A 7500-nucleotide genomic window follows, 5' to 3' on the forward strand; every position below is an offset into this window, starting at 1 on the left:
GTGCACACACACACAAACACACACACACAAACACATACACGAGCACACACAGACCCATTATGAAGATAGGACTATACTGTATATAATGAAATACCTTCCCCAATTTTACATAGCCATAAACAATAAAAGAAAGCTTTGACTCATCCTAAAGTCTTAGGCAGACAGTATTCTAACACGTACACCCCAGTCCCCATAAACGTGTACGCATGTGTGTATACACACACACACACACACACACACACACGGTCAAAGCTAAATGGGCACGCTGCCTTTGCCGGGTGACGGCCAAGTTGGGCGGTGATAAAGAGCCAGAGAGAGGAAAGAGGCGGCGGGCGAATGGAGATGAAAAAGTGCTCGCTATGAGGTTAAGCCTACAGTAAGTGAATAAATATTCAACAGCGGAAACTAATCTCCCAGAGAGAGGGCCGCGGCTGACAGGCCGTAATAGCAGGAGCAGTCTATTGTGACTTTAATATCCATTCGATTAGACCTCATTTCGGCTGCCTCGCGGGGAAAAATATACCACTATTGACATCAACAGGCTTTCAGCTCTCAGGCGACATGGACGCAGGACAGCATCAAAGGGAAATGCTGTATGTATGCGACAAAAAAATGAGATGGTATGGAAGAGAATCTACATATCCAATATACAAAGGCACAGGCTCTCGGCCTTTACGTATACATTTGTTGAGTTCCCACTTCAGAAATAGGAACTTAATCTAGATCACAAATGCCCACAGGAGTTGGGGAGTTATTATTATGTGCTGGGCTTAGTGTAAATTGTAGCATTCTGTGCTGTACTACAGGAGGAGGTCGTAAGGGACAGAACGCAGTCATGGGGACAGTCAGAAGGGACAGACTGAGCAGCGTCATGACTAAAAATGGGTCAGGACTTCAGGACTTCAGCTCAAGGAGAAACCAAAGGCAAGTCTTACAGCCCAACCATAGAGTAGCGTCACGTTTAATTGCACCACCTTTGGGAAAAAAAATGTGTTTACCTCTAATTTCATGATTAATTACTACCAACCAAAAACCAATGGCACTATTTTAGTATTAAGTAGGGTTGGAGTTTATATAATACATTTATTATAGTAAAAAGGTCGGCCTGCCTATTGGAATAACCAGTGGGGCACTGAAGCCATGAAGCTTGTGTCGGACGCAGCATATTCCTGTGTGCACAAACCTGCCACATTAGTAATGACCGCACAATGTGACACTACCAAACAACCACAGATAAAAGGCAATACCGCTGACAAGGCATGATTCTTAAAGAGCGCCTGAGAAACAGGTGGTGTGTGTGCCACGGGACCAAAGCTCAGCGCTGGTGACTCCGAGGCCCCGAGTAGACCAGAGCGAGGCAATTCCACCGCAGATAAAGCAGCTTGTGCTGATGACGGCCTTCTGCTCGCCCTGTGCACCATTCCTCATGGCCGACACTTTTTAAGCTAAACTAAATGGGCTAATTAATCTGGGCTAATGGTGGGTGACAGCAAATATGCTACCACAATTATTACCCTATTAAAGATTAATATTCCGTGGGAAAATTGAAAAAAAAAAAGAAATAGAGGAAAGACCAGAGCTGGGGTGCATCTGGGTGGGGGCATCTGCTGAGGCAAGCTTCAACTAAATAGTTTTCTGACATGTTAGATGTCCAAGTTTCTTTTTGGATGTCCAGATGTCACAGTTCCTCTAAAAAAAACTGCCTCCCCTTTCTTCCCTACTTTTGCCCATCTCAAAATGTCTTATTTATTCCTCTAACCTTGCCTCTTCCCTTCCCATTTTTTTTTTTTCTCTTGTTCTTTCTGTCCCCTCTCTCTTCATCTTCCATGTCTCCATTTCCAGGGTGCTAATGGCCTGGGTCGCTGTGACCCGGGCGAGCGGAGCAGAGCTTGTTCTGGGCCTGTCGCTTTTGATTTGCCCTCCTTTGCCATTCCCCTTTTTGGTCATGAATTCATAAGCAGCAATGAGATCAACTTCAATCTACAAGTGGTAGACGAGAGAGCGGGCCGCCGCGGTGGCAGCTATGCCGTGGGGTGCAATACATTTTTCATTTGTGCTCAAAGAAGCCCGCACAGCAGGTGCCCAGGCTTGTTCTCTCACAGCCGGGAAGGTCACGGGTAAGACAGGTTCACCACCAGGGAAAGGATGGTGGGGTTTCTGAGTACCAGCACGACACGCTAGAACCTCACCAGGAAATGTTGACACCGCTACTTCACCCATCCTTCCCGACTCCAGGGAACTGACACACGGCAGGTGCTAGGACCGTGAGGGAGCTGACTGATCCTATTGAGTTGGCACCAATGAGTTGGACCGGGTCTACTGGGGCGAGAGCATTGCTAGCTCAGGCACTGGAGCCAGACAGAACCAACCCTGGGTGTTATTTCAGTTTTGTCAGTTTTTCTGCTATTCAGCTTGCACAGAGTCAACACACTCTGCACTGATGTTTGGTCAGCCCATTCCAGTCACCCCTGCCCACTGGCACACAGACACATCAGAGAGAAACACAGGTGTTTTATTACTGCAATAATGGAGCCAATAGTTAGGAGTCTGGGTATTGGTACTGGCTAAAATCCACTGTTTCTTATTTATAAAAGAAAAAGGAAAAAAGAAGGGAAAATAAGGTAACATCAATGATTTGTATGTGTCCTTCACCCAGAACAGTTGTGTGGTGCAGAGACAGCACTGTGCCTGGATGCCCGTTAGGAGCCTCTGGGTTTAGGTTTATTAAATTATTTATGGAGACAAGAAAAACCACCATACCCAGAACCACCGGCCCCATTCTTCCCACCGGAACACGACACGCCTGCTCTTATAGTGACAAACAGTGACATACCACTCCTTTGAGCCCTTGTGTGCGCCCCAAACCTATAGGGACACCTCTCCATAGTTTCATGCTTCATCATTTTAATAACGGTGGCAGAGATGAATGAGCCACTGTCCTCTCACCCCCATGGCAATTTCAGAGGGGGTGGGGTTTAAGTTTCTCTAAGAAGCTCGTCGACGCTTGTTCTCAGCCCTGTAAACAGGAGGAAGGAGGCGAGCATAAAGCAGGCGTCTACAGAGCACTGCGGGATGTCTGACAGCCGGCGTAGGGAGCCGAAGGCTTTAAGTTGACTCAGCTGACATCACACGGTGCTCAGTGGCTCATCAGATGACAGCGGCGCCGGCGACAGTATCAGTGTCTGCGGTGGCGGCTGATGATGAAGGTGCGCCTGAGGTTGACGGCAGCTTTTCACTCAAACTCTTTAAAGCGGAGAGAGATGAAAAAGCCAAAGCCTACATCCAGATCCGACTTAACGAGGTGTCGTCTCCCATTTGTGACACGCTAGTTTGAAAGGCAACAGGTGGAGACAAGCTGCTGGCTTGGAGAGACACAAAAAAATCCCAAATGCTGTTCCAGTTACTGAACATCACATCAAGAAGTAAAGAAATTCTGCTGTGTCGCAGTGCGAAGCAAAGATGGTGTAGGGATTGGCCCTAAACCACCATAACAGCACCCTTCACCAAAACAACTCTCTGTAACAGAAGATCAATAATAATGAACAGGTTTGTGATGAAATGGAGAGATAATAGAAGGATTCTATATTTTTTTCCTTCATAAGCTTATAACTAAATCAAATCTTTCGGTTGTCTCTTACCTTCCTCTCATCTAACTCAAACAGGGTTGAGCAATGACATAACATTCCACTAAGAACAATGTGAAAGACAGAAACCTGCCGTCTATGGCTTAGTCAAGAACACTTTTACACAGGCACCTTTGACAGGCACCTTCACCTTTAAAGGTCCTTAATGGTCACCACTGGCAAGAGCGCTGTTATTATATGGAGCTGTGAGTGCGGCCCACGGAAGCCCTCAAGCGCGGTGTGATTTCCTGAAGTTGGGCTCCTTCTTGCCCGAGAGCACCCACTTAGTCATTTCCCCCACGAGAGCCTTGCCTGGTGCTGATGAAGAGATGGAGAGGCGTCGTGGACAGGGCACTTTGCTCCTGACACCTGCATTGCAGGGCCCTTCCTTAAATTTCTCTTTAATGCCACCTGTCACCAGGGCAGCGATAGCGAGAGCTTTGGCCTTTCATGGAGAAAAAAGCTTTAGGGAAAAAAAGAAATAAACCCGTTTCCAGACTTCTGTTTTTGGCTGTTTTCAGACTTTTCAGCTTCTTTTGTCAGGTTTTGATGTCAGACAAGACCGTCTGACTCATCAGGGGGAAAGTGCTGGATAAATGTTTCCAGTTTCAAAGGCCTTTCATTCGGCTCCCGTGTCGGGCGCGTGCGGCTCGGTGCAATCTGTTTTGACACGTGGGCCGAATTTACAGCGCCCTAAGCGGCTCATCGCTCTTCCCCTGCCACCGCTGCTGTGCAGGTGTGTGTGTGTGTGTGTGTGTGCGTCACTTCAGAGGCTGCGCCCGTCCATCAGTCTTACAGTGGTGAAGACTGGAAAAAAAGAGTATTATTAACATCGGTACAAATACGTCTGCCACAAAGATGAAAAGGGAAAACACCATCCAACTCATGGCTTGTGCAAGAGTCACAGGGAGTCAAAACTTTATCGGCGAGTAAAACAAACTGACGCCTGTTCTATCTGAATGCCCCGTGGAGTAACGCCGGAGGACCCAGAGATTATTTATAACGAATGACACCGTGGCCAGGCCAGATCAGGTCAGTAGCCTCAAGCCCTCAACAGCACACCCACAATTAATCTTCCGTAATAGAGTGCCAGAGGCTGTGTGGCTGTTTGCTTTATGTGTGTTGGTATGTTGTTGCATATAGCCATCCACACAGCAAACTGGTCATTACAGGAAACGTCTCGGCGCCTTCTTCATACGGTTTCTATCCTATCAGCCATTTTCAGCACCATGGATAGGGACCACAGTGCCTGTGGCAAACCTGGCCACTGGGGTCCATCTCCATTCATCCTTTGTGTGTGTGTGTGTGTGTGTGTCTGTGTGTGTGTGTGTGTGTGTGTGTGTGTGTGTGTGTGTGTGTGTGTGTGTGTGTGTAGGGGCGATGTTTGGACCATTAGCATCTGCCTTTAGGCAAAGCATTCAGCCTGTCCAGGCCTCTTGTGCCTCAGAGATGCAATTTCTAATAGGACGAATTAAAGTGTGTGTGTGTGGTGAGGGATCGACGAAAAAGAAAACGCAGATAAGACTCACAGACCTGAGAGCCATGCGATATTAAAAGCAGCTAAGCTCGGTCAGAATGCCTGGTTGGCGTGAGCCGCAGTTCTCTTTCTGACCTTAAGATTCGAAGTGCTGAGCCCTGAGTTCTAATGGCGGGACCAGGGGATAGAGGCTGAGGGGCTGAAAAGCACTTTTATAGTACTCAAGGAGTTTAATATTTGACGGCCAGCAGTTCATCACCTGGTTGCTGATGTGAAGGACTGGCGAGGAGAGAAAGAAAAAGAGTATTGCCGATATGAATTTTTTATTTGATAGTTTTATATGAGATTGCTTTCTGAGGGAGAGGCCGCATGAACCTGCAGATGGTCTGGATGGAGAGTGAAAAAAGGCGCGCACACACACACGCACACGCACACACACACACACACACACACACACACACACACACACACACACACTTCCTTTCCTTCTACACCCCCACACCCACACCCACCCACACCCACACACGTCCAGTTTGCCTTCAGGCGTGGCCATAAATCATGAGCGTGCATGGCTATGAAAGTCTGGCCACAGTGTTTGGGGGTATGTGGGGGAGGGCAATAAATGGCTGCACGACCTGAGTCCATCACGTCAAGGACGAGTGACCGCCACAGTCAGTCACACACACACACACACACACACACACACACACACAGGGGACATGCGACAGCCTGCCACCATCACCACCGCTGCCACTCAGCTTCACCCCCCATCAATCCCCTCTGTGGGACTTTAAAAGATCCCCCCCTCCAGTCCCACCCCACCAACCTCCCTCCCAAGATTCCTTTATTTCACTGCCACGACACTGCTCCATTTAGGCCGAGAAATATGGCCACGGCTCCTGGCTCGTGTCCGCACTGCGCTCAGGATTTATGCTCGGCTGCCCCGCCTGCCCGCCCCGCCTGCCTCCCAACAACAGAACTTCCAGGGAGACTTTGTTCCACTTCTGCAGCTCAGCGCCGGCGCCAGTGCTGGTTCTGATGGGGGAGAAACTGCTCCGTGCTTCTCTGCATTTTCTGATTGTTCCACAGGAGAGTACATCCAGTTGGATGCTGCAATACCCTAAGTAAGACTGACGGGTAATGTGTCTTCTGTATTTGTTCACTGCAAGGTACCCCATTTTCTTTCTCGCGGTTTTTTGGTTGTTAGGAGCATTGGAAGTTTGAAAACTGTGATGCAACGTGAGGAAAGACCCCTAACAGGTCTCTAGACACACTCCTGGCCCTCTGAAGCATCTCACAAGACACTCAACGTGGCAGGGGGACAGCATTTCTGAGACAACGCTCTGAGCTTTGTTTGGAGAGAAATACAAGCACACTCTCTGGATGAGGGCTGGGGTGTTACATTTCTCTTCCAATCAGAGAATGTTAAAAAAAAACTGTCCCTTTATTTTTTATTTATTTTCTTTTTGTGGTGCTTTGTGGATGCCACCAAAGACTGCAATCAGGGCTTCATCTTTAACGTTTAACATATAAAGCGCCCCTTAAACACTCAGACAGAGCCCAATCCACGAGCATCTGGAGGAGAGCCAGGCGCACCTTTCAGCACGCATCAGCGGAAACCAACCCTGATACAAAACCCATTTCCAATTAGGGCGCCGCCATCAACGGCCAATTACGCCCCACCTCACCGCCGAGCTCTGCCAGCCCAATCTCATCCTTCTATTACCCAGACTCAGCATGGGGGGGCTGCTATGAAGGACAGAGGCCCAACACAGGAGGGGGGAAATAGAAGAATTAGGAAGGGGAGAGAAGCCATTAGGGCAGAGAAATTACCTCCTGCACAGGGCTTCGGGCAGAGGTGTCAAGAGCAGTGTGTGTGTGTGTGTGTGTGTGTGTGTGTGTGGTGGGGGTGTGTGAAGATGCAAATGAGCAGAGCATGCTTGCAGTCCCACACACACACCCTTGGAGGTGGGGTCTGGGGGCTTCAAGGTTGGCCAAAATGATGCTGACTGACTAACAAAAAATATCCTGTAGTTTCACTGCTCTGGCAAGAACCACCAAAAAATGGGAAAGCATTCTGCTGGTTCACCAGGTACAATGGTGAGAACATTCTTAGACATTCTTCTATTACCTGTAAAGAAATGGAGTACATCAAATATACCCATAATACTTCTCCATCCCATCTGAGGGAAACTTTGATATGTGACTTCTGACTTCAATCTGTGCTCAGTTCCAACTGAGAGGCTTCCAGTGGGTTGAAACCCCTTTACAAGCAGAGGCACTGACTGTGCTCAGACAAAAGTAAAAGGGAGAAGGAAGGAATATGAGGCTTTCAGAAGGTGGGAAAAGATGAGTTATGTGGTGGTAGGTTTTTTTAAGAGCCCCAGGTGTTCAGCCCTA

The 7500-nt window shown here is 48.3% G+C and overlaps 1 protein-coding gene across 2 annotated transcripts in view; it reads right to left on the minus strand.

Moving 5' to 3' along the window:
- The window catches only part of adarb1b (adenosine deaminase RNA specific B1b), a 109537-nt gene that overhangs the window by 17946 nt on the left and 84091 nt on the right, over positions 1–7500 (minus strand). The window lies entirely within an intron of this gene.

Source organism: Clupea harengus, chromosome 2 (assembly GCF_900700415.2).
Source record: "Clupea harengus chromosome 2, Ch_v2.0.2, whole genome shotgun sequence".
NCBI lineage: Eukaryota > Metazoa > Chordata > Actinopteri > Clupeiformes > Clupeidae > Clupea > Clupea harengus.